This window comes from Ranitomeya imitator, chromosome 2, assembly GCF_032444005.1.
Source record: "Ranitomeya imitator isolate aRanImi1 chromosome 2, aRanImi1.pri, whole genome shotgun sequence".
NCBI lineage: Eukaryota > Metazoa > Chordata > Amphibia > Anura > Dendrobatidae > Ranitomeya > Ranitomeya imitator.
The window spans coordinates 342576541-342603717 of record NC_091283.1 but is presented as its reverse complement, the minus strand read 5'-3'; the positions used below and the strand labels follow the sequence as shown (position 1 = coordinate 342603717).

Sequence of the window (27177 nt, the reverse complement as noted above, 5' to 3'; positions counted from 1 at the left end):
GGGCTGAACCCCAGGATCCAAGAACAGTGTCTGCGGGTAACACCACAGCTTCTTCCGCTGATATGCTTGCAAGCCAATCCCCTGTCCAGGGTGCATACGAAGATGCCTCCAGCCCTGCACCTGTCGTTGCACACACTAAACTAGCACCATCAGCAAGCACGTCCACATCCTTGTCCCAGCCCAGCGTTCAGTTGTCCATACCCCAGTCCTTGGAATGCAAGTGCAAATACACAGCCAACGCCCCATAGGAGGCCACACTACTAAACTCCCACATTTCACGACTGCTTGCACTCGAAATATTGCCTTTTAGGCTTGTGGAGATGGAGCTTTCTGCAACCTGATGGCGGCGGCCATCCCTCGGTACTCGGTCCCCAGCCACCACTTTTTCTTACGGTGTGCTGTCCACTCATTACATAAGCACGTGTCCCACAACATTAGCCGCACCCTCAACAATGCTGTTACTGGGAAAGTCCATCTAACCATGGACACATGGACAAGTGCTTGTGGGCAGGGATGGTACAACTTGCTGATGGCACACTGAGTTAATATAGTGGAAGCCGCGACCCAGTCGGACCTTGGGATGGAAATCACCCTCCAGACGCCGAGGATTGCGGGCCCTAGGTATATCGGTTGTCCCCACAGTCAACAGCTCCTTTACCTCATACTCCTTATCTTCAGCCTCCATCTCCGAAATGACCACATCAGTCACAAGCTGGAAGCACTGTAGCACTGCCTCAGCCAAGCGGCAGCAGGCTGTGCTGAAGCTAATATGCTTAGGTGACAAACCGCACAATGCTGAAGAGTTGTGGACAGCTCTGAAAGACCAGGCAGATCTGACCAGCATCAACAAGATTGTCGGTGTTCAGTTCAGACTCCACACATAAGACCTCAGGAGTGGACATGGATGTCAGACATATGTGCCATTCTCCAAAACTTTGAGGACTCCACCAAAATGGTAAGCGGCGATAATGCCATAATTAGCGTCACCATCCCCCTTCTGTGTGTTCTGCTTACAATCAAAGAGGATGCATTGCAGGCGGAGCACGATGAGATGGAGCAAGGAGCCATACAGGGTGATTACACACAGCTCAGCCTCATCTCATCCAAAAGTGGATTGGGTGACAAAGAGGAAGAGAAGGAAGAACAGGAGCTAGTTTAATGCGCTATAGACGGTACTACCTGCACAACTGTCATACCGGAAGGCCTGAGGACAGGGAGGAGGATGAGAGCATGGTCAGTCGTCCTCTTGGTGAGGACACAGACGTCTTGCCTGTTAGCACTCTGGCACACACGGCTGAGTTTGTTATGCTGATTTTCCCATGACCCTCGTGTTCTCAAAATTTGGGGTGACAGTCATTACTGGTTGGCGACACTTCTAGACCCACGTTACAAGAAAAACTTTCTTTCTCTTAATCCCGAAGTGGACAGGTTTACTAAAATGGGGCAGTACCAAAATGCCCTTGTTGTGGAATTATTAAAAAAATTCCCATCTGAAAATGCTGGCGGCAGAGGTCACAGTTCATTGGACAACCAAGGAGTACAGGCAAGAGAGACACAACTCCAATCCAGCAGAGGCGGTGGAACACTGGCAAAGTTCCGAGAGAGTTTTCTCAGACCCTTCCATTGTACAGGCTCTGAGGCGTGGGGTACTCTTGCAAGGAGTGCAAAGTTTTTGAAGATCCTGAGGGAATACCTTGCTGACTGTACCAACGGCCTCTGTGATTCCTCTGTGCCTTATAATTATTGGGTATCCAAGCTGGACACGTGGCATGAACTGTCTCTCTACGTCTTGGAGGTCCTGGCCTGCCCAGCCACTAGCGTTTTGTGAGAGTGGGTTTTTAGTGTCGCTGTTGGAATTATAACTGATAAGCACATCTGCCTGTCAACTGAAAATGCTGACAGGCTGACTCTTATAAAAATGAACAAGATCTGGATTGGGCCAGACTTCTCAACATCACCGAATGATAGCAGCGTAACATAAACTCTAATCAGGTGTCCTTTTTTGAGAGGTCTATTCACATGCACCTCTTCACACCCACACATGGGTATTCGCTTCCTGATTTTGGCTATTGGCTGTTGTCCTCCTTCTCGTCTTCTTCATCCTCCACCACAATATCACCAGGGTGACCGTGGTCCATGATGCAACACCCACATAATTTTTTTAAAGGTTGTTTATGATGCCCGTAAAAAAAAATAATTCGTATACAGTATGCTCATGTATACACCCCAAGGGAAAATGTTTGTCAGCCCATACACTTATTGCATGGGCATTACAAGTCTAGGAGACCCGCTACTTTCTAATGGTTACTTTTTTTATGAGGCCCTCCTCCACATCTCTTCCAAGGGGCATTGGAGTGCCTCCAAATTTTTCGCAGCCCTTGCATTCACCCATTAGGCAAACAGTATGGGAGATCCACTTCCTAATAATGGGAACATTGTTTTCAGGAGGCCCTCCTGTACGTTTCTTTAAAGGGGTATTGGAGTGCCTCCAAATTTTTGGCAGCCCTTGTATTCCTTGCATAGGCAAACAGTATGGGAGACCCTCTGTGCAAAGATGGGGAGGTTTCCCAAGCCCCCCAGGGCAGCCCATATCGGGGAGAGGAGGGGGTTAAGCTGCCATAATTATGGACGCATGGGACACTTTGCCAGGGAATGCCGGGAACTTTCTAACCCACATCATCCACGTCCCAAACTGGTGAATACTGTGCTACAATGGGGCTGGAATGCTGAAGGAGAGAGGATCTCACTACCCCGACCGGAAGAGGAAGAGGCATATGTGGTACAAGGACAAGTGTCCCAGACTAGACGGGACATCTCAGCGACCATGAACCAGCATCTGCAGCTGGTCGGGTAGAGGGCGTGGAGGCTGTGGGGCTCCGTGACTCAGAAGCTACTGTTTCATTGATCAAAGAACATCTAGTACCGGATCAATGTATTGTTCCAGGCAGCTGGATGTTAGTCAACGTAGCCGAAGGAGAATCTCTGAACATTCGGAGGGCCCGACTGCATTTAGACTGGGTTCACAGTAATGGAATGGTGAATATAGGAGTAGTGTGGCACCAACTAGTAGATGTGTTGCTGGGAAACAACCTAGGAGCATGGTTGGTGTGCCACTGGACCAATGTTGTAACCCCAAACCCGATTGTGTGGATAGGAATAATAGACCCAGGGGAGCCATCGCCACAGGGGTCTCACATCAACCTCAGGTGATGGAATATGCTTTGCTCTGTGAACTAAAGAATAATGTTTAAGGGGGTTGAATCAGGCAGTGGTTGAAGTGACTTCGATGTGAGAAGATCCGTGCTGGGATGGAGTTTTGGAGAACTCAGACAGGGAACATGTGGACTGAGGACATTGTATTTTGGCCATCTACATGGATTTGTTGCACAACCATGGATTTAGGGAATAAAAATAGTTGCATCGTTAACCTGCCTAGGTGATTATTACAACCCACAACCTCAGATCTTCACAGGGGTATTGGGGTGTGTCCAAATTTTGGGCAACCCTTGCATCCACTGCATAGGCAAACAGTATGGGAGTTGCAGCTCTCTGGTGTCAGCTACTTCTGGAGTTTGGAGTCCTGTTTCTATGTCATCTGCGGTGTGGAGCTTGGCAGCAGAGTCTGGAAGGTAAGTGTTGTGATTATACTCCCGTGTTTGTCATCACCCCCTGTGTTGTACCATCTGCTGTGGTGAGGTGATTGCCCTTGCCGGCCAGTGCACTAGCCAGGGCAGTGCGAGGTGACAGCAAGTGACAAGGTTCGTGATGGCATTAGGGGAGTGCAGGGACAGGCTCAGGTTGGAGCTCAGGAGATGTCCCATCCATCATTCCTTATCGGTAGGGCATTCCTCTCCCCATTTCCATCCCGTTGTGAGTCTGTCGTGCCGTCCGCTGACCGACTTCCTGGTGGGATCGTGACTTTATCACCAACCAGTACTTTTTTCAGGTGAACCGATGGCTCAAGCACATGCTTTTGCTCATCTGATCCAGATCCTTACAGATGAGGTTAAGGAGCTGTGGTGTTGGGTGGTACAGCAGCTTCAGCGGGTGTCTGGGTTCTGGGTCTCGGCTCATGTCCAGGCTCAACCGGAACCCAAGATATCTCTCCCTTACAGGTTCTCTGGAGGGACAGATAAATGTATTGTATTTAACCCCTCTCTGACTTTAGACGTACTATCCCGTCGAGGTGCCCTGGGCCTATCTGACCCTCGACGGGATAATACGTCATAGCGATCGGCCGCGCTCACGGGGGGAGCGTGGGCCGATCGCGGCCGGGTGTCAGCTGCCTATCGAAGCTGACATCCGGCACAATGTGCCAGGAGCGGTCACGGACCGCCCCCGGCACATTAACCCCCGGCACACCGCGATCAAATATGATCGCGATGTGCCGGCGGTGCAGGGAAGCGTCGCGCAGGGAGGGGGCTCCCAGCGGGCTTCCCTGAGACCCCCGCAGCAGTGATCGCGTTGCTGCGAGGGTCTCCTACCTCCTTCCTCGCTGCAGGCCCCGGATCCAAGATGGCCGCGGCATCCGGGTCCTGCAGGGAGGGAGGTGGCTTCACAGAGCCTGCTCAGAGCAGGCACTGTGAAGCCTGCAGTGCTCTGAGACAGATCGGTGGGACAAAGTAAAAAAGTTAAAAAAAAAATTTCCAAATGTGTAAAAAAAAAAAAAAAAAATCATAATGAAAAAAATATATATATTATTCCCACAAATACATTTCTTTATCTAAATAATAAAAAAAACAATAAAAGTACACATATTTAGTATCGCCGCGTCCGTAACGACCCAACCTATAAAACTAGCCCACTAGTTAATCCCTTCAGTAAACACCGTAAGAAAAAAAAAAAAAGAGGCAATAAACAACGCTTTATTATCATACCGCCGAACAAAAAGTGGAATAACACGCGATCAAGAAAAAATATATAAATAACCATAGTACCGCTGAAAACGACATCTTGTCCCGCAAAAAAACGAGCCGCCATACAGCATGATCACCAAAAAAATAAAAAAGTTATAGTCCTCAGAACAAAGCGATGCCAAAATAATAATTTTTTCTATTAAATAGTTTTTATCGTATAAAAGCGCCAAAATATAAAAAAATAATATAAATGAGGTATCGCTGTAATCGTACTGACCCGAAGAATAAAACTGCTTTATCCATTTTACCAAACGCGGAACGGTATAAACGCCTCCCCCAAAAGAAATTCATGACTAGCTGGTTTTCGGTCATTCTGCCTCACAAAAATCGGAATAAAAAGCGATCAAAAAATGTCATGTGCCCAAAAATGTTACCAATAAAAACGTCAACTCGTCTCGCAAAAAACAAGACCTCACATGGCTCTGTGGACTCAAATATGGAAAAATTATAGGTCTCAAAATGTGGTAACGCAAAAAATATTTGTTGCAATAAAAAGCGTCTTTCAGTGTGTGACGGCTGCCAATCATAAAAATCCGCTAAAAAAAACGCTATAAAAGTAAATCAAACCCACCTTCATCACCCCCTTAGTTAGGGAAAAATTAAAAAAATGTGGTTGGAGCGCCCCCAGACACAGGGCCACGCGTTTCGGTACCGGGCCTCTCTGGTTCGGTTCTGAGGCTGTCACGGTGGCTAGACCCGGTCCGTGACCCTGCTAAGGGGCGTCCAATGAAAGTAGTGAAGCAGTCTGTCAGTGGTTCATGACGCCACCTGTGGTGTTCGGTCAGGGTGACCGACGCTGCTATGGGGTCCACTGGGGTGATGGAATGGCAGCTGGATGGTATACCTTCCCACAGGTGAAGTATGTCCCCAGGGCTTCCCAGTAAGGTGGATGGTGATGGTGTGAGGTACAGTCAATAATGAGGACACAAGGTTGCAGTCTCTTTACTTCTTTACTGAAGGCTTCAGGATCCTCAATCCAGAGTACGTTTAACAGGGCTCTCAGAGACCGGCCGGTCCGATGGGCACATCCAGAGTTTCCCTCGCAGATGGAAATCGTTGCCTACCAATAGTGCCTGTGTGTTGTAGTCCTATCCTGCTGAGCATTCGGAATAGTCCTCACAACTGCTGTTCTCGTTTGTTCGTTCTCTACAGCTCTCTCTCTCTCGTTCTTTGGTTCCAGATGTTACTAGTTTCTAATGTCCCCCAGATGTGTTATGGCTAGGACGCCACCCGTATGACGGGAAGGCTTGGAGGTCTTCCGGGACCCTAGAGACGCCCCTCTCCCAATGTTGCCCCCTATGTCTTCGTAGGTGTAGTAAGGTAGACAGCCAACCTATGACTAACTGTCCAGCGGAGTTTGAAGTAAGGACTGAAGTCAGTTACTCCTACGGTGTTCCGGCCACCGACTACGCGCCTCAGTAAGATGTTGCCTCTCTCTCTTGGCACGACTCTTACTGGCTCTCCTTTGTGCTTGATCTCGTTTCCACGTTTCCACAATATCCTTCCCTTCGTGTCTCTTTCTTAGGATACCGCCGCAAGGTAGTGCAGGGGCGGTTCCGTGACGTTCTGTAGTGTTCGCTAGGCACCTGCCAGGTTCCCACGCCTGACAGGGGCCCCCCTGTGCCTTCTCCCTGCAACACCCCCTGCCACGGGATGTTGCCTGGTTCCAACCCAGTCAGCTTCTGACTAACTTCCTCCCCAGCCCCTAGTTTTACCAGTGTGAGGAGTGCCCAATAAATAAAGCCTTTTTCTCCCCCTAGTGGCCGGAGTGTGAAGTGTAATGTGTTCTGGTGATACCTGGTCAGGAGAACTCCTTAGTGCCATCAGACATACCGCTACTCCCCTTAGCGGCAGAGTGCCATACTGCAACGACCAGGTCTCTGGGGCGCTGCATATTTATTTCCATTTTCCCGTTAGGGTTAGGGCTAGAGTTAGGGTTAAGGCTACAGTTAGGGTTGGGGCTAAAGTTAGGGTTAGGGTTGGGGCTAAAGTTAGGGTTTGGATTACATTTACGGTTGGGATTAGGGTTAGGGGTGTGTCAGGGTTAGGGGTGTGGTTAGGGTTGCTGTTGGGATTAGGGTTAGGGGTGTGTTTGGATTAGGGTTTCAGTTATAATTGGGGGGTTTCCACTGTTTAGGCACATCAGGGGCTCTCCAAACGCGACATGGCGTCCGGTCTCAATTCCAGCCAATTCTGTGTTGAAAAAGTAAAACAGTGCTCCTTCCCTTCCGAGCTCTCCCGTGTGCCCAAACAGGGGTTTACCCCAACTTATCGGGTATCAGCGTACTCAGGACAAATTGGACAACAAATTTTGGGGTCCAATTTCTCCTGTTACCCTTGGGAAAATACAAAACTGGGGGCTAAAATATAATTTTTGTGGGAAAAAAAAGGATTTTTTATTTTCACGGCTCTGCATTATAAACTGTAGTGAAATACTTGGGGTTTCAAAGCTCTCACAACACATCTAGATGAGTTCCTTAGGGGTCTACTTTCCAAAATGGTGTCACTTGTGGGGGGTTTCTACTGTTTAGGTACATTAGGGGCTCTGCAAACGCAATGTGACGCCTGCAGACCATTCCATCTAAGTTTGCATTCCAAATGGCGCTCCTTCCCTTCCGAGCCCTCACATGCGCCCAAACAGTGGTTCCCCCCCACATATGGGGTATCGGCGTACTCAGGACAAATTGGACAACAACTTTTGGGGTCCAATTTCTCCTGTTACCTTAGGGAAAATACAAAACTGGTAGCTAAAAAATAATTTTTGTGGGAAAAAAATGTCTTATTTTTATGGCTCTGCATTATAAACTTCTGTGAAGCCCTTGGTGGGTCAAAGTGCTCACCACACATCCAGATAAGTTCCTTAGGGGGTCTACTTTCCAAAATGGTGTCAATTGTGGGGGGTTTCAATGTTTAGGCACATCAATGGCTCTCCAAATGCAACATGGCGTCCCATCTCAATTCCTGTCAATTTTGCATTGAAAAGTCAAACGGCGCTCTTTCCCTTCCGAGCTCTACCATGTGCCCAAACAGTGGTTTACCCCCACATATGGGGTATCAGCGTACTCAGGACAAATTATACAACTACTTTTGGGGTCCAATTTCTTATCTTACCCTTGGGAAAATAAAAAATTGGGAGCAAAAAGATGATTTTTGTGAAAAAATGATTTTTTTTATTTTTAGGGTTCTGCATTATGAACTTCTGTGAAGCCCTTGGTGGGTCAAAGTGCTCACCACACATCCAGATAAGTTCCTTAGGGGGTCTACTTTCCAAAATGGTGTCACTTGTGGGGGTTTCCACTGTTTAGCCACATCAGGGGCTCTTCAAACGCAACATGGCGTCCCATCTCAATTCCTGTCAATTTTGCATTGAAAGGTCAAATTGCCCTCCTTCGCTTCCGAGCTCTGTCATGCGCCCAAACAGTGGTTTACTCCCACATATGGGGTATCAGCGTACTCAGGACAAATTGTACAACAACTTTTGGGGTCCATTTTCTCCTGTTACCCTTGGTAAAATAAAACAAATTGGAGCTGAAGTTTTTTGTCAGCATCTGTCAGAGAGGCTTCAGGATACTCTGGTGCAGTATGCTACTCCTGGGTCTATGGAAGCCACCATGTCCCTTGCTATCCAGGTGGATAGATGCCTCAGGGAGAAACATACACCGTATCTGCCCCCTGTTGTTATTTTTAGGGAGGAGGACACACTGGTGCAGATGGACAAACCTATGCAGGTGGGAAGAGTCTCTTCTCATACTGGGTTGCCTGCGGTTCGCTTTGGGATGGGGGCATGTTTCTACTGTGGTCTTACGGGTTGGTACTTCTTCTCTAAAGCCCCATTCCCCTGGTCGTATGGAGGGAGGTGACCAGGGGGTGTATATCTCCTCCATCTTCACGTCTCGGTGTACCATTCAGGCTGAAGTGGTGGTTGGTGGGGTTACTGAAATGGTACCGGTGCTTGTGGATAGTGGAGCTGGAGTCAATTTGGTGGATTCTCGCTTTGTTCAGGTGACAGCGAGTGACGAGGTTTGTGAAGGCGGGGGGGGGGGGGGAGTACCCACTTAGGGCACTAGGGGGGTGCAAGGACAGGCTCAGGTTGGAGCTCAGGAGGTTTCCCATCCATCATTCCCTATCGGTAGGGCTTTCTTCTCCCCATTTCCATCTTGTGTGTGTGTGTCGTGCCGTTCGCTGACCGAACCCCTGGTGGGATCGTGACAATAGGTCCAGAAAATATTTGGACAGTGACACAAGTTTTGGCGTTTTAGCTGTTTACCAAAACATTTCCAAGATACAGTTATATAATCAATTTGAGCTTAAAGTGCCGACTCGCAGCTTTAATTTGAAGGTATTCACATCCTAATTGGAGTAAAGGTTTAGGATTTACAGCTTTTTAATAGAGAGCTGCCTCTTTCTCAAGGGGCCAAAAGTAATTGGACAATTATCTCAGTAATTGTTCTTTGGTTGCATGGGCTCTTCCCTCGTTAATCCATCATCAATGAAACAGGTAAAAGGTCTGGAGCTGATACCAGGTGTGATTTGTATTTGTAAGCTGTTGCTGTGAACCCATAACATGGAAATGAGCTCTCAATGTAAGTAAAAAGATCAAATCCACCAAAGAGATATCAGAAATGTTAGAAGTGGCCAAATCAACTGTTTGGTACATTCTGGAAAAAAAAGAGTCCACTGGTGAGCTTGGGAACACAAAAAGGTGTGGACGTCCACAGAAGAAAATAGTGGTGGATGATTGTAGAATCCTTTTCCATGGTGAAGAAAAGCCTCCTCACAATATCAACCTAAGTGAAAAACACTCTCCAGGAAGTAGGTGTTTCAGTGTCTAGATAGACCCTTATGGATGTGTATGAAATTGTGAACCGCTCTAAGGTCAAGTTTAGAAAACCATTTAGCCCCCAAAAGCTGATTATAGACACGGCTCCGCTCCGTAAACCTCGCACACACGCGGCTGCGCTCCGTACACCTCGTACACACACGGCTTCGCATCGTACACCTCGTACACACATGGCTCCGCTCCGTACGCCCCGTACACATGCAGTTCCGCACCGTACAGCTCATACACACAGCTCCCCTCTGTACACCTCGTACACACTGCTCAGCTCCATACACCTCGTACACACTGCTCCGCTCCATACACCTCGTACACACTGCTCCGCTCCATACACCTCGTACACACTGCTCCGCTCCATACACCTCGTACACACGGCTCCGCTCCATACACCTCGTACACACTGCTCCGCTCCATACACCTCGTACACACTGCTCCGCTCCATACACCTCGTACACACTGCTCCGCTCCATACACCTCGTACACACTGCTCCGCTCCATACACCTCGTACACACTGCTCCGCTCCATACACCTCGTACACACGGCTCCGCTCCATACACCTCGTACACACTGCTCCGCTCCATACACCTCGTACACACTGCCGCGCTCAGTACACTTTGTACACCCATGGCCCGCTCCGTACACCTTGAACACACACAGCCCCGCTCCATACACATCGTACACAAGGCTCCGCTCCATACACCTCGTACACACTGCTCCGCTCCATACACCTTGTACACACTGCTCCGCTCCATACACCTCGTACACACTGCTCCGCTCCATACACCTCGTACACACTGCCGCGCTCAGTACACTTTGTACACCCATGGCCCCGCTCCGTACACCTTGAACACACACGGCCCCGCTCCATACACATCGTACACAAGGCTCCGCTCTGTACACCTCGTACACACTGCTCCGCTCCATACACCTTGTACACACGGCTCCGCTCCGTACACCTCGTACACACACGGCTCCGTTCCATACACCTCGTACACACACGGCTCCGTTCCGTACACCTCGTACACACACGGCTCCGTTCCATACACCTCGTACACACGGCTCTGCTCCGTACACCTTGTACACACACGGCTCTGCTCCGTACACCTCGTACACACACGGCTCCGCTCTGTACACCTCGTACACACACGGCTCTGCTCCGTACACCTCGTACACACGGCTCTGCTACATCCGCCCTGTAAACCCCTCCTGACCCCACACATAAACTTCCCCACATCCAGCACCATGACAACCAGCACAGCAGAGTCCTGCATACACTGAGGCCCCTGATCATGTGACCCCTGGCTCCTCCCCTCCTGTGACCTCATCACAGGTCCTGTGTGCACAGAGCAGCTGTGTTGTGGGGCTCTGCAGGTGGAGGTAGGTGCTGGAGATTCCCCATTACTGAGGAGGGGGGAGGCATTAACCCCTTCAGCTCGGAGATTCGTTTGGGGTTTTTTGTTGCCACTTTATAAGAATTATAACGTTTTTGTTCTGTTTCCTGTAATAGATACACACGACCCAACTATGGGAGACAGGAAGGGAGGGAACGGATTGTTCTCATAGTACATAGCCCCATTCTTGCCCCTCACATAGTGTAATGTCTTATGCAGTACTGCCATCCCCTCACACACAGTATAATGTTCCCATAGTACCTCCTCCTGTGCTGCAGTTGGAATAATCCATCTGGAGAATGCTTTTACCTCTGCCTGCTCCCCTACATGTATAGCCTGTAGGCCGTACCGTATATCGAGGCTTTGTACAGTAATATACCACATGAGGATGGTATCAGAGGAATAAGGCTGGTTTCACATTTGCGTTTGTGTCCGCAGCGTTTGTACCGCATATAAACGCATGCATCGTGTTTTCCTATATTTAACATTAAAAACGCATGCGTTATTTTTGTTCGCGTTTTGCTGCGTTTGACGACGCATGCGTCTTTTCGTCGCTTGCGGCTTGGCGCGGAAATGCAACATGTAGTAATTTCTAGAGGCGTCTATTTGCCGCCAGGAAACGCATGCGTTCGATTGCGCAAGGTTTGAGTCAAAAAAATGCATTGCTGTCTATGTAAACGCATGCGTTTTTAAGCACATGCGTTTGGTTGCGTTTTTGAACGCATGCGTTTCAATAGAGAAAAACAAGAGACTGATAAGCCACCCCCCACCATCTTTATAATCTTTATTTTTTTTTATATAGCGCTAACATATTCCGCAGCGCTTTACACACATTATCAAGGTGATAAAGGGATCCAAACCCTAGCCCTAACCCTAAGCCACCCCCCACCATCAAGGTGATAAAGTGACCCTAGCCCTAAGCCACCCCCCAACCATCAAGGTGATAAAAGGATCCTAACCCTAGCCCTAACCCTAATGGGAAAATGGAAATAAATACATTTTTTAAATTTTTCTCTAACTAAGGGGGTGATGAAGGGGGGTTTGATTTACTTTTATAGCGGGTTTTCTAGTGGATTTTTATGATTGGCAGCCGTCACACACTGAAAGACGCTTTTTATTCCAAAAAATATTTTTTGCGTTACCATATTTTGAGAGCTACAATTTTTCCATATTTTGGTCCACAGATTCATGTGAGGTCTTGTTTTTTGCGGGACGAATTGACATTTTTTTTGGTAACATTTTCAGGCACGTGACATTTTTGATCGCTTTTTATTCCGATTTTTGTGAAGCAGAATGAACAAAAACCAGCTATTCATGAATTTCTTTTGGGGGAGGCGTTTATACCGTTCCGCGTTTCGTTATAATGCACGCCCTCTGTAGTCCCATTGACGGTGTCTGGATCTTGATTTTTCTCTTGTGAAATTTCTCATCATGCGTACCAAAAGCGCAAACGCAGGAAAAAACGCATGTAAGCGCGTACAAACGCGGCGTTTTTTTTAACCGCATGTGTCTAAAAAATGCAGTGTTTTTACGTGTTTACATGCGTTTTTTTCACCACTTGCGGATGCATTTTAAATGCTGCGGATTTAAACGCAAATGTGAAACTAGGCTAAGAGATATCTTGAAATCGAGTTCTATAGAGTGTAGCAGACACAATGACTTCATAGAGGATCTTCTAAAATTCACTCTTATAACTTCTTTCTTTTTGACAGGAAGTACTTCCACCAGCTCAGAGGTACTGCAATGGGGAGCCCCTGTGTCACCGTATATGCTAATCTATTCCTGGGATGGTGGGAGGAAACCACAATATTCAGGTATGATCATAAATAGTGGCATCCATATATTTGGGTATAGTATAGATATATTGATGACATTTTTAGTATCTAGGCAGGAACGAGTGAACAATTTCATGAACTGGTCAGGGAACTCAACATCAATAGAGCGGGCCTAAGCTTTAGATAGGAATTTAACCCCCTTCTGACATCTGACGTACTATGCCGTCGAGGTGGCTTGGGCCCATATGATCACCGACAGGATAATACGTCATATGCGCTCAGCCGCGCTCACGGGGGGAGCGTGGCCGATCACGGCCGGGTGTCAGCTGATTATCACAGCTGACATCCAGCACTATGTGCCAGGAGCGGTCACGGACCGCTCCCAGCACATTAAGCCCCGAAACACTGCAATCAAACATGATCGCAGCATTCCGGTGGCATAGGGAAACATCATGCAGGAAGGGGGCTCCCTGCGTACTTCCCTGAGACACTCAGAACAACGCAATGGCCACGGGAGTCCTTCCCGATCCTGCAGGGAAGTGGCTTGCGAGTGCCTGCTGAGAGCAGGCGCCGGCAAGCCTCCTGCACTGCCTGTCAGATGGCTGATCTGACACAGTGCTATGCAAAGTGTCAGATCAGCGATCTGACAATATATAGTGATGTCCTACCCTGGGACAATGTAAAAAAAAATACATTGTGTAAAAATATTTTTTTTTCAAATTCCTAAATAAAGAAAAAAAATATTGTTCCAATAAATACATTTCTTAATTTAAAAACAAAAAACCAATAAAAGTACACATATTTAGTATCACCGCGTCTGTAACGACCCGACCTATAAAACTGTCCCATTAGTTAACCCCTTCAGTGAACACTGTAAAAAAAAAAATTAAAAACGATGCAAAAAACAATGCGTTATCATCATACCGCCGAACAAAAAGTGGAATAAAACGCAATAAAAAAGACGGAAATAAATAAACATGGTACCGCTGAAAATGTCATCTTGTCCTGCAAAAAACGAGCCGCCATACAGCGTCATCAGCAGAAAAAAAAGTTCTAGCCCTCAGAATAAAGCGATGCAAAAATAATTATTTTTTACTCGGACTCCCATGACAGCACGACGAGCACGACGAGAGAGGGGATCCGCCCATTAGGAACAGGAAACCTACAGATACAAAAGGGCGGTACCTCTCCCTTGCCTCAGTTGGTTTCCTGTTCCTGAGGGGACGGGTGCCTACAGACAGAAGGCCCAGGCCGGCCGGCTGATTACGGTAGCGGGGGGGTCTCCTACCTCGGCCGGTGCGGAGATCCCTGGAGACGCCACGGTGGTCCTTGCTGGACTTCACGGCAGTGGCGTTCACAGCAGGGAGCGGAGTCCGGAGGATTTCCTGCCTCCATCATGTCAGCGCAGGTAAGTATTCCCATTGGTGGTGCAGCGGTATGGTGGGGCTGCAGATGCCGGGTTCAGGCGTGTGGGTGAGCTCCCGGAGCGCCGCACTCCATCCCCGGCGTCCTGCACAGCTCTCAGCGTGTGCTGGAGCATTTCCAGTGCAGTGACGTGGGGGGGGCGGGGTTAGCGGCCGCTTCCGGGTCGCCGGACGTCTGCGCATGCGCAGTCGTTCCAAAATGGCGGCGCCCATCACGTCTGTATGCCGGTCTTCTGCCGCAAGTCCTCCTGCCCTCTGCTGTATCCTTGACCAATAGGGACAGCGCTGACTCATCTGCTGACCGGATCCAAGGGGTACTTATGCAGGTGGAGATGACAATCCCTGCTTTTGGTCGCATTTCGTCATGGAGAGTGGTGGTGAGCAGCAGCAGCTGCCAGACGAGGTACGTCAGAAGCCCAAACAGAAGGAGAGAGGCGACCAACCTAGTCGTAAGAGCTCTTCCGAACAAGGATCCAGAGCTTCGGCTAAAGAGACCCCTCGGATTCCGGTACTATACTTTGGCGCACGGGTAAGTGAGCTACGTGAAAGTTCACTCGGTGACGCAGGCCCCTTTATACTTTATCTTCTAGGGGAAGAAGAGTACGGGGAAGTCTAAGCATAAGGAATGTGCCCTCTGTGGAGTCCCTCTACCTGACTCTTGTGCAAAAAAGTTATGTGCCCCCTGTATACAGCAGACGGTGAGGTCTACAGGAGAGGGTTGGTGGTAGTGACATTAGGTCAGATATTAGTTATCTCCTATATTGTCCTCCCCTAGGTAGCAGAAGAGTCCGTAACTCCGGCAAGTCTGAGGGAAATGATCCGGCTGGAAGTAAGGGAATCACTACGGTCCCTATCCCAAGCAGAAGGCTCAAAACATAGGACTCCCTTGGACTCTAATTCTTCAGGAGAAGAAGGAGAGGAGAATTCCTATCTCTCAAGTCCTCTCTCCTCTTCATCTGATGAGTCAGGACGATTCTGTCTACCCTTGGATAGAATCGACAAAGTTGTCAAATCAGTCAGAGGCACCATGGGTATAGAGGAACCTAAACCACAACCCTCGAGACAGGAGATGATGTTTAGCGGACTTGATCGTAAGAAACATAGATCTTTTCCGGTAAACGAAAAAATTCAGGACTTGATTCTTAGAGAATGGAAGAAACCTGAAAAAAAGGGAGCCTTTCCACCAGCGTTAAAACGCAGGTATCCCTTTGACGATCCGGTTGTAGAGACATGGGATAAAGCTCCTAAATTAGACGCGGCTGTGGCGAAGGCGTCAAAGAAGGCCTCTTTACCCTTTGAGGATATGGGGACCCTCAAGGATCCTCTGGACAGGAAGGCAGACATATTCCTTAAGGGTACCTGGGAGATGGCGGCTGGGTCTCTCAGACCAGCCGTGGCGGCAACATGTACGGCCAGATCTTTAATGGTCTGGCTAGATCAGTTAGAGTCTCAACTTAAGGACGGTGCATCCAGAGACACTATTCTGAAGACCCTACCAACTATTCAGAATGCTGCAGCCTTCCTATCGGACGCATCGGTGGACTCTGTCAGAATGGCGGCCAGAGTGGCAGGACTATCCAACGCTGCTCGCAGGGCCTTGTGGCTGAAATGCTGGTCGGGGGACATTCAGTCTAGAACCAAGCTCTGCGCCATCCCGTGCGAAGGTCAATATCTCTTCGGTCCAACACTGGACGAGTTGTTGGAAAAAGCAGGGGATGATAAAAAGAAATTTCCCAATCTATATCCATCTTACCGCCGGCCGTTCAGTCGAAGGAGATTTGGTCGCGGGAAGAAACGCGGGTCCTCTCCCACTAGAGAAAGTTTTAGATGGGAGGACAGACGCGGTAGAGGTACGGGCTATATGTTTCGCCGTTCCTCAAAGGAGCAGAAAAAACCGGACCAATGACTAGCGGTTCTGGTGGGGGGCAGGCTGTCAGCATTTTCTCCAGCTTGGCTTAACATTACCAACAGTAAATGGGTCAGAGGCATCATTACTGAAGGTCTAAAACTGGACTTCAATCTCTGGCCTCGTGACAGATTTAAATTGACCCCATTACGTTCCTCCCCCCTTGAGCAAGCAGCCCTGGAAGCCGAGGTTATCAACTTATGTTCCAAAAGAGTGTTGATTGAAATTCCGGAATCAGAAAGAGGGAGGGGGTTTTACTCTCCTATTTTTCTGATTAAGAAACCAGATGATTCGTTTAGAACGATCATTAATCTCAGATGTCTTAATGAGTTTCTGGTCAATGAGTCATTTAAGATGGAAACAATCAACTCAGCAATAAAGATGTTGTTTAATCACTGTTTCATGGTAGTGGTACATCTAAAAGATGCATACTATCATGTTCCAATACATGAACACTTCCAGAAATTCCTGAGAGTAGCTGTGTCAATGGGGGGCCAGGTTCGCCATTTCCAGTTCAGAGCTCTTCCCTTTGGCTTATCATCAGCTCCTAGAGTGTTTACAAAGCTAGTGGCCGAAGTCATGGCACACTTACGAGAGTCTGACATCCTAATTATTCCCTACTTGGATGACTTTCTTATAGTAGGGAGCTCTGCAGACCATTGCCGTTCTCAGCTAGAGTCAGCCACAGCCAAACTCGAGCATCTGGGGTGGATCATAAATTACGAAAAATCTCGTTTACAGCCCCAGAAAATACAAAGATTTTTGGGACTATTATTAAACTCAGAATCCCAACAGTGTTGTCTTCCACCCGACAAGTTGTTACATATCCAACAGCAGGTGTCTAGGGCAATTGACAAACCATCCATGACCCTTAGACAGGCTATGTCTCTACTGGGTTCTTTAACCTCTTGCATTCCCACCGTCCGTTGGGCCCAGTTCCACACCAGACCTTTACAATCCGAGGTGCTGGTTAATGATAGAATCTTACAGGGGTCCCTGCAGAATCAGATTACCTTAGGTCCAAAAGCTCTCACATCTCTTAGGTGGTGGCTGGATAGTAAGAACTTATCGGCGGGAGTTCCCTGGGTGTCTCAGGCTACGCGTGTTGTAACTACAGACGCTAGCCCTACGGGTTGGGGAGCACACATAGATGACATGACAGTTCAGGGCCTATGGTTCCCTCCCCTGACATCAGCCTCCTCCAACCAGAAAGAGTTAATGGCAGTAGAGCTATCAGTGAAAAAATTCCTCTTATATCTGCAGGGTCATCATGTCAAGATCCTATCGGACAACCAGGTGGCGGTCGCATACATAAATCATCAGGGTGGAACTCATTCCGAGTCACTGATGAAAGTGGCGGATCGTCTGTTCCAGACAGCAGAAAGTTACTTCTTATCTCTAACTGCTTTGCACATAAGAGGAAAAGAAAACATCAAAGCGGACTTTCTAAGCCGCAACACCCTGAGACAAGGGGAGTGGTCCCTAAACAATGGCGTGTTCGATCAGATCGTCCACAAATGGGGTCATCCAGAAGTAGACTTATTTGCTACCAGGGACAACCGGAAGACAACAAAATTTTGTTCCCTAAATCCCAGAGAAAATCCTCTGTCGGTAGACGCTTTTCTGATCAGTTGGGATTTTCGACTGGCATATGCATTTCCTCCACTGGGCCTGATCCCCTTAGTAGTCAGGAAGATAAGGGAAGATCGAGCCAGAGTTATATTGATTGCCCCATTTTGGCCCAGAAGGGCCTGGTTCACTTGGCTCAGGACCATGTCTGTGGAGGACCCCTGGGTACTTCCGGACATTCCAGATCTGCTCTACCAGGGGCCGATTAGCCATCCTCAAGTAAAGAGTCTCCATTTAACGGCATGGATTTTGAAAGGGCGTTACTAAAAAGCAAAGGGTTCTCCTCGAGTCTAATTGAGACCCTTATGAAAAGTAGAAAACAGATAACTACAACAATCTACGCTAGGACCTGGCGGAAATTTCTGGCCTCTTCTGATTTTAATTTAGAAGAGGGAATACCTATAAAACAAATCTTAGAGTTTCTGCAGAAGGGCCTAGGATTAAATCTATCCACTAGTACCCTAGGAGTACAGGTCTCGGCCCTAGGGGCTCTATTTTCATGTAACATCGCCAATAATTATTGGATCTCAAGGTTCATTAAAGCTTCTATTAGAGCTAGACCCATACATAAGGATAGATCTATGCCTTGGGATCTCAACCTAGTCCTGTCAGCATTGACTAGAGAGCCATTTGAACCATTACAAACAGCTTCAATTAAGGCCCTATCTCTTAAGACAGCCTTTCTGGTGGCAATTACATCTGCTCCCAGAGTTGGGGACATACAAGCGCTCTCCAGGGTAGCCCCTTATACGGAGTTTCTACCAGACCGAGTAATCCTCAGACCGGACCCAGCCTATTTACCAAAAGTGTCATCACAGTTCCACAGGACACAAGAGATAGTTTTACCATCCTTCCTTCCCAATCCTTCCAACCCTAAAGAAGAACTTCTTCATACATTAGACGTTAGGAGATGCCTGCTAGAATACATCTCTATTACTGACACATGGAAGAAGGATAATGCGTTGTTTCTATCCTTCCAAAACCCTAGAAAGGGACTTAGGGTATCAAAATACACTCTAGCAAAGTGGATTAGGGAGGCTATCTCTTTGGCTTACACTGCAGGTGGAGGTCCGGCTCCGCAGAATCTGAGGGCGCATTCCACCAGGGCCATGGCTACATCCTGGGCGGAAAAGTCTGGAGTATCAATTGACCAGATATGTAAGGCGGCCACATGGTCATCCCCGTCCACCTTCTTTAAACACTATAGGTTGGATTTGGGGGCTTCCTCTGATCTCACATTCGGATTAAGGGTGCTACAGGCCATAGTCCCTCCCTAAGGAAGCTTACATCTCTGTAATTCTCTCGTCGTGCTGTCATGGGAGTCCGAGTAAAGCATTAAGCTACTTACTGGTAGCGGCATTTCTCGGAGGCCCATGACAGCACCCTTAGTTCCCTCCCTATTCACTGGGGGTTGCACTTCCTATAAATGTATATATTTCACAATACGATACCAGTCCCAATGGATGTCTGATATTTTGTATATAATCTGTATATAGTGTATATTTTTGTGTACCACTAACCGCGGTAGTCCTCTCAAGACTCTGAAATACAACTGAGGCAAGGGAGAGGTACCGCCCTTTTGTATCTGTAGGTTTCCTGTTCCTAATGGGCGGATCCCCTCTCTCGTCGTGCTCGTCGTGCTGTCATGGGCCTCCGAGAAATGCCGCTACCAGTAAGTAGCTTAATGCTTTTATATAGAATAGTTTTTATTGTATAAAAGCGCCAAAACATAAAAAAGATATAAATGAGATTTCACTGTAATCGTACTAACCCGAAGAATGAAGCTGCTTTATTAATTTTATCAAACGGAACGGTATAAACGCCCCCCAAAAGAAATTCATGAATTACTGTTTTTTAATTCCTCCTAACAAAAATCGGAATCAAAAGCGATCAAAAAATTTCATGTCCTGAAAATGGTACCAATAAAAACGTCATCTCGTCCCGCAAAAAACAAGACCTCATATGACTCTGTGGACCAAAATATGGAAAAATTACAGCTCTCAAAATGTCGTGATGCAAAAACTATTTTTTGCAATAAAAAGTGTCTTTTAGGAGATGTGCACACGTTCAGGTTTTTTCGCATTTCTTTTGCGTTTTTTCGCAATAAAAACGTGATAAAAACGCATTACAAACTGCAGACATATGCATCCTATCATTTAGAATGCATTCTGCAATTTTTGTGCACATGATGCCTTTTTTTCCGCAAAAAAAATGCATTGTGGTAAAAAAAGCAGCATGTTCATTAATTTTGCGGATTTTCTGCATTTTTCCTGCTATTCTATGCATTTGGGAAAAAACGCACCAAAACGCATCAAAAACGCGAAAAAAACGCTTGCGGATTTCTGGCAGAAATATCCGATTTTTGTCAGGAAATTTCTGCTAGAAAATCCTGATGTGTGCACATACCCTTAGCGTGTGACAGCTGCCAAACATAAAAACCCGCTATAAAGAGTAAATCAAACCCCCCTTTATCACCACCTTAGTTAGGGAAAAAGAATAAAATAAAAAAAATGTTTTTCCATTTTCCCATTAGGGTTAGGGTTGGGGCTAAAGTTAGGGTTAGGGTTGGGGCTAAAATTAAGGTTAGGGTTGGGGGTTAGTTTGGATTACGTTTACGGTTGGGTTAAGGGTGTGTCAGAGTTAGGGGTGTGGTTAGGGTAAAGGTTAGGGTTGTGATTAGGGTTAGGGGTGTGTTGGGGTTAGGGGTGTGTTAGGATTGGGGTTGGGTGTGTTGGGGTTAGGGGTGTGCTGGGGTTGGGAGTGTTGGGGTTAGGGGTGTGCTGGGGTTGGGATTAGGGTTAGGGGTGTGTTGGGGTTAGAGGTGTGTTTAGGGTTGGGATTAGGGTTAGGGGTGTGTTTGGGTTAGGGGTGTGTTTGGGTTAGGGGTGTGTTGGGGTTGGGATTGGGGTTGGGTGTGTTGGGGTTAGGGGTGTGTTGGGGTTGGGATTAGGGTTAGGGGTGTGTTGGGGTTAGGGGTGTGTTGGGGTTGGGATTAGGGTTAGGGGTGTGTTTGGGTTAGGGGTGTGGTTAGGTTTAGGGGTGTGTTGGGGTTAGAGGTGTGTTTAGGGTTGGGATTAGGGATAGGGGTGTGTTGGGGTTTGGGTTGGAGTTAGAATTGAGGGGTTTCCACTGTTTAGGCACATCAGGGGCTCTGCAAACGCAATGTGACACCCGCAGACCATTCCATCAAAGTCTGCATTCCAAAACGTCACTACTTCCCTTCTGAGCCCCGACGTGCGCTCAATCAGTGGTTTACCCCCACATAAGGGGTATCAGCGTACTCAGGACAAATTGGACAACAACTTTTGCAGTCCAATTTCTCCTGTTACCCTTGAGAAAATAAAAAATTTTTGGCTAAAAAATCACTTTTGTGGGAAAAAATTATTTTTTTATTTTCATGGCTCTACGTTATAAACTTTAGTGAAACACTTGGGGGTTCAAAGTTCTCACAGCACATCTAGATAAGTTCCTTGGGGGTCAGTTTCCAATATGGGGTCACTTGTGAGGGGTTTCTAATGTTTAGGTATATCAGGGGCTCTGCAAACGCAGCGTGACGCCCTCAGACCATTCCATCAAAGTCAACATTCCAAAACGCCACTTCTTCCCTTATGAGCTCCGACGTGTGCCCAAACAGTAGTTTTCTCCCACATATGGGGTATCTACGTACTCAGGACAAATTGGACAACAACTTTTGGGGTCCAATTTCTCCTCTTACCCTTGGGAAAATACAAAACTGGGGGCTAAAAAATAATTTTTGTGGAAAATGAAAGATTTTTTATTTTTCACGGCTCTGCGTTATAAACTTTAGTGAAACACTTGGGGTCTAGTTTCCAATATGGGGTCACTTGTGAGGGATTTCTACTGTTTAGGTACAGTAGGCTCTGCAGGGGCTCTGCAAATGCAACGTGACGCCAAAGTTTGCATTCCAAAATGGTGCTCCTTCCCTTCCGTGCTCTGCCATGCACCCAAACGGTGGTTCCCCCCACATATGGGGTATTAGCGTACTCAGGACAAATTGCACAACAACTTTTGGGGTCCAATTTCTCCGGATACCCTTGGGAAAATAAATAATTGTGAGTGACAATATCATTTTTGTGGGAAAAAAAATGTTTTAATTTTCACGGCTCTATATTATAAACTTTAGTAAAACAATTGGGGGTTCAAAGTGCACACCACACATCTAGATAAGTTCCTTAGGTGGTCTCGTTTCCAATATGGGGTCACTTGTGGGGGGTTTCCAGTGTTTAGGCACATCAGTGGCTCTCCAAATGCGACTTGGCGTCTGATCTCAATTCCAGCCAATTCTGCGTTGAAAAAGTCAAACGGTGCTCCTTCTCTTCCAAGCTCTGCCATGCGCCCAAACAGTGGTTTACCCCCACATATGGGGTATCAGCATACTCAGGACAAATTGCATAACAACTTTTGGTGTCCACTTTCTCATGTTACCCTTGGGAAAATAAAAACTTGGGGGCGATAATATCATTTTTCTGAAAAAAATATGATATTTTATTTTTAAGGCTCTATATTATAAACGTCTGTGAAGCACTTAGGGGTTCAAAGTGCTCACCACCCATCTAGATAAATTCCTTAGGGGGTCTTCTTTTCAAAATGGTGTCACTTGTGGGGAGTTTCCACTGTTTAGGCACATCAGGGGCTCTCCAAACGCGACATAGCGTCCTATCTCAATTCCAGCCAATTTTGCATTGAAAATGTCGCTCCTTCCCTTCCGAGCTCTGCCATGGGCCCAAACAGTGGTTTACTCCCACATATGGGGTATCGGCGTACTCAGGACAAATTGTCCAAAATTTCTGGGGTCCAATTTTTCCTATAACCCTTGGTAAAATAAAACAAATTGGATCTGAAGTAATTTTTTTGTGAAAAAAGGTTAAATGTTCATTTTTTTTAAACATTCCAAAAATTCCTGTGAAGCACCTGAAGGGTTAATAAACTTCTTAAATTAAATGTGGTTTTGAGCACCTTGAGGGGTGCAGTTTTTAGAATGGTGTCACTTTTTGCTATTTTCTATCATATAGACCCCTGAAAGTGACTTCAAATGTGATGTGGTCCCTAAAAAAAATGGTGTTGTAAAAATGAGAAATCGCTCGTCAACTTTTAACCCTTATAACTCCCTAACAAAAAAAAAAACTTTGGATCCAAAATCATGCTGATGTAAAGTAGACATGTGGGAAATGTTACTTATTAAGTATTTTGTGTAACATATCTCTGTGATTTAAGGGCATGAAAATTCAAAGTTAAAAAATTGTGAAATTTTCTAAATTTTCACCAAATTTCCATTTTTTTTCACAAATAAACACAAGTATTATCAAAGAAATGTTACCACTATCATGAAGTACAATATGTCACGAGAAAACAAGGTCAGAATCACCGGGATCCGTTGAAGCCTTCCAGAGTTTATAACCTCATAATGGGACAGTGGTCAGAATTGTAAAAATTGGCCCGGTCATTAACGTGCAAACCACCCTTGGGGGTAAAGGGGTTAATATCTTTTTTCTGGTGTTTTTTCTTGCAATATAGGAAAGCCTAAGGCCTAGAAATAGACCCCATAAAACACTGTACATGGAGAGTTTTGGATCAAATAGTTTCTGTCCGCGGTATTTGTGCAAACAGAAACGCCCATCATATATAGATGAAAAAAACACACCGTACAGGGAGATTTGGGCATCAAATAACTCCTGTCTTTTTGTTATTACAAACAAGCTTTTATTAAAGCCTCAAACTTGTGTGTGTGAATCAGAAATGAGATCTAACGTGATAGAAGATTAAGGGAGGATATTAGCGAAGGAAATGAGGATGTCGAGTCCATATGGGTCGAAATTCATGGAGGGAAAAATGGTAACAAAATTCTCATTGGAGTCTGTTACAAACCCCCAAATATAACAGAAACCATGGAAAGTCTACTTCTAAAGCAGATAGATGAAGCTGCAACCCATTATGAGGTCCTGGTTATGGGGGACTTTAACTACCCGGATATTAACTGGGAAACAGAAACCTGTGAAACCCATAAAGGCAACAAGTTTCTGCTAATAACCAAGAAAAATTATCTTTCACAATTGGTGCAGAATCCAACCAGAGGAGCAGCACTTTTAGACCTAATACTGTTATGAACTGGTGATTCAGAACCACAATGGACCTGGTGGTTAAGAGCACACAAAGTGACCTAATAGCTACTAATAACATAGGACGAGCTCTGAGACTTGGGAACTCTGCTGACCGCAATCCCTAATCCTATCACACCACACTAGAGGTAGCCGTGGAGCGCTCCTGACCAGACCTAGGCGCCTCGGGCACAGCCTGAGAAACTAGCTAGCCCTGAAGATAGAAAAATAAGCCTACCTTGCCTCAGAGAAATTCCCCAAAGGAAAAGGCAGCCCCCCACATATAATGACTGTGAGTAAAGATGAAAATACAAACACAGAGATGAAATAGATTTTAGCAAAGTGAGGCCCGACTTACTGAATAGACCGAGGATAGGAAAGATAGCTTTGCGGTCAGCACAAAAACCTACAAACAACCACGCAGAGGGCGCAAAAAGACCCTCCGCACCGACTAACGGTACGGAGGTGCTTCCTCTGCGTCCCAGAGCTTCCAGCAAGCAAGACAAACCAAAATAGCAAGCTGGACAGAAAAAATAGCAAACAAAAGTAACACAAGCAGAACTTGGCTTATGCAGGGCAGACAGGCCACAAGGACGATCCAGGAGAGAGCAAGATCAACACTGGAACATTGACTGGAGGCCAGGAACAAAGAACTAGGTGGAGTTAAATAGAGCAGCACCTAACGACTTAACCTCGTCACCTGAGGAAGGAAACTCAGAAGCCGAAGCCCCACTCACATCCACCAGAGGAAGCTTATGGACAGAACCAGCCGAAGTACCACTCATGACCACAGGAGGGAGCTTGACCACAGAATTCACAACATAATACTATCTAATAGACCTGACAGAATAACAAATCTGCAGGTGGTCGGGCATCTAGGAAATAGCGACCACAATATTGTACAGTTTCACCTGTCTTTCACTAGGGGGACTTGTCAGGGAGTCACAAAAACACTGAACTTTAGGAAGGCAAAGTTTGACCAGCTTAGAGATGCCGTTAATCTGGTAGACTGGGACAATATCCTCAGAAATAAGAATACAGATAATAAATGGAAAATGTTTAAGAACATCCTAAATAGGCACTGTAAGCGGTTTATACCTTGTGGGAATAAAAGGACTAGAAATAGGAAAAACCCAATGTGGCTAAACAAAGAAGTAAGACAGGCAATTAACAGTAAAAAAAAAAGCATTTGCACTACTAAAGCAGGATGGCACCATTGAAGCTCTAAAAAACTATAGGGAGAAAAATACTTTATCTAAAAAACTAATTAAAGCTGCCAAAAAGGAAACAGAGAAGCACATTGCTAAGGAGAGTAAAACTAATCCCAAACTGTTCTTCAACTATATCAATAGTAAAAGAATAAAAACTGAAAATGTAGGCCCCTTAAAAAATAGTGAGGAAAGAATGGTTGTAGATGACGAGGAAAAAGCTAACCTATTAAACACCTTCTTCTCCACAGTATTCACGGTGGAAAATGAAATGCTAGGTGAAATCCCAAGAAACAATGAAAACCCTATATTAAGGGTCACCAATCTAACCCAAGAAGAGGTGCGAAACCGGCTATATAAGATTAAAATAGATAAATCTCCGGGTCCGGATGGCATACACCCACGAGTACTAAGAGAACTAAGTAATGTAATAGATAAACCATTATTTCTTATTTTTAGGGACTCTATAGCGACGGGGTCTGTTCCGCAGGACTGGCGCATAGCAAATGTGGTGCCAATATTCAAAAAGGGCTCTAAAAGTGAACCTGGAAATTATAGGCCAGTAAGTCTAACCTCTATTGTTGGTAAAATATTTGAAGGGTTTCTGAGGAATGTTATTCTGGATTATCTCAATGAGAATAACTGTTTAACTCCATATCAGCATGGGTTTATGAGAAATCGCTCCTGTCAAACTAATCTAATCAGTTTTTATGAAGAGGTAAGCTATAGGCTGGACCACGGTGAGTCATTGGACGTGGTATGTCTCGATTTTTCCAAAGCGTTTGATGCCGTGCCGCACAAGAGGTTGGTATACAAAATGAGAATGCTTGGTCTGGGGGAAAATGTGTGTAAATGGGTTAGTAACTGGCTTAGTGATAGAAAGCAGAGAGTGGTGTAGGGTTTCACTCGCTCAGGTGCGTAGGAGGAAACAGGAGCCACATTCTCTTCTGCGTTCAAGTGGGTTTATTACTCCATAAACCACATAACAGCGTGAACAACAGGTAAACAAACAGCCTTTAGCTCAGGAACGGAAAATACAAAAGTCCAGTCCTTCAGGCTCAGTCCTGCAGCCTTAACACACTGTGGAGGCTTTCTCCTCCACACACACAGACTTGTTATGGACCTGGTGGCTAGGAGCACCCGGAACGACCTGATGGTTAAACTCACACAGGACAAGCTCTGGGAAGTGGGAGCTCTGCTGACCGCAACCTCTAATCCTATCACACAACTAGAAATAGCCGTGGAGCGTACCTAACTCGGCCTAGATGCCTCTTCACAGCCTAAGAGCTAACTAGCCCTAGAGACAGAAAATAAAGCCTACCTTGCCTCAGAGAAATTCCCCAAAGGAAAAGGCAGCCCCCCACATATATTGACTGTGAGTTAAGATGAAAGTCACAAACACAGAAATGAAACAGGTTTCAGCAAAGGGAGGCCAGACTTACTAAACAGACTGAGGATAGGAAAGGTATCTTTGCGGTCAGCACAAAAAACTACAAAAAGACCACGCAGAGTGTGCAAAAAGACCTCCGCACCGACTCACGGTGCGGAGGTGCCACTCTGCATCCCAGAGCTTCCAGCTAGCAAGGCAAAATCATGATGGCAAGCTGGACAAGGAAACAATGAACAAATAATTAACTAGCAGGGACTTAGCTTCTGCTGGAGTAGACAGGACACCAGAAAGATCCAAGAGCGAACTGAACCAGTACAAGAACATTGACAGCTGGCATGGAGTAACGATCTGAGTGGAGTTAAATAGAGCAGCCAGCCAAAGAATAAACTACGTCACCTGTGGAAGGAACCTCAGAAGCAGCAGCTCCACTCACAGCCACCAGAGGGAGTCCATGGACAGAACTCGCCGAAGTACCATTCATGACCACAGGAGGGAGTTCGATAACAGAATTTACAACACAGACTCCTGTCTGTAGTGTCACATCTGGACACAGGGACCTCTGTCCACCCTGACAGATTCCCCAA

General features: G+C 46.5%; 1 protein-coding gene across 2 annotated transcripts in view; it reads left to right on the top strand.

The window, feature by feature from the left end:
• Window positions 1-11078: 11078 nt before the first annotated feature.
• Window positions 11079-27177, top strand: part of LOC138663698 (oocyte zinc finger protein XlCOF6.1-like) — a 62473-nt gene continuing 46374 nt past the window's right edge. The window contains exons 1-2 of one of the 2 annotated variants that reach the window (XM_069749998.1): window positions 11079-11131; window positions 12858-12959. The gene's annotated coding sequence lies outside the window, so the exon portion shown is untranslated. The remainder of the gene's footprint in view (window positions 11132-12857; window positions 12960-27177) is intronic. The other variant, XM_069750000.1, reaches the window with a different exon arrangement.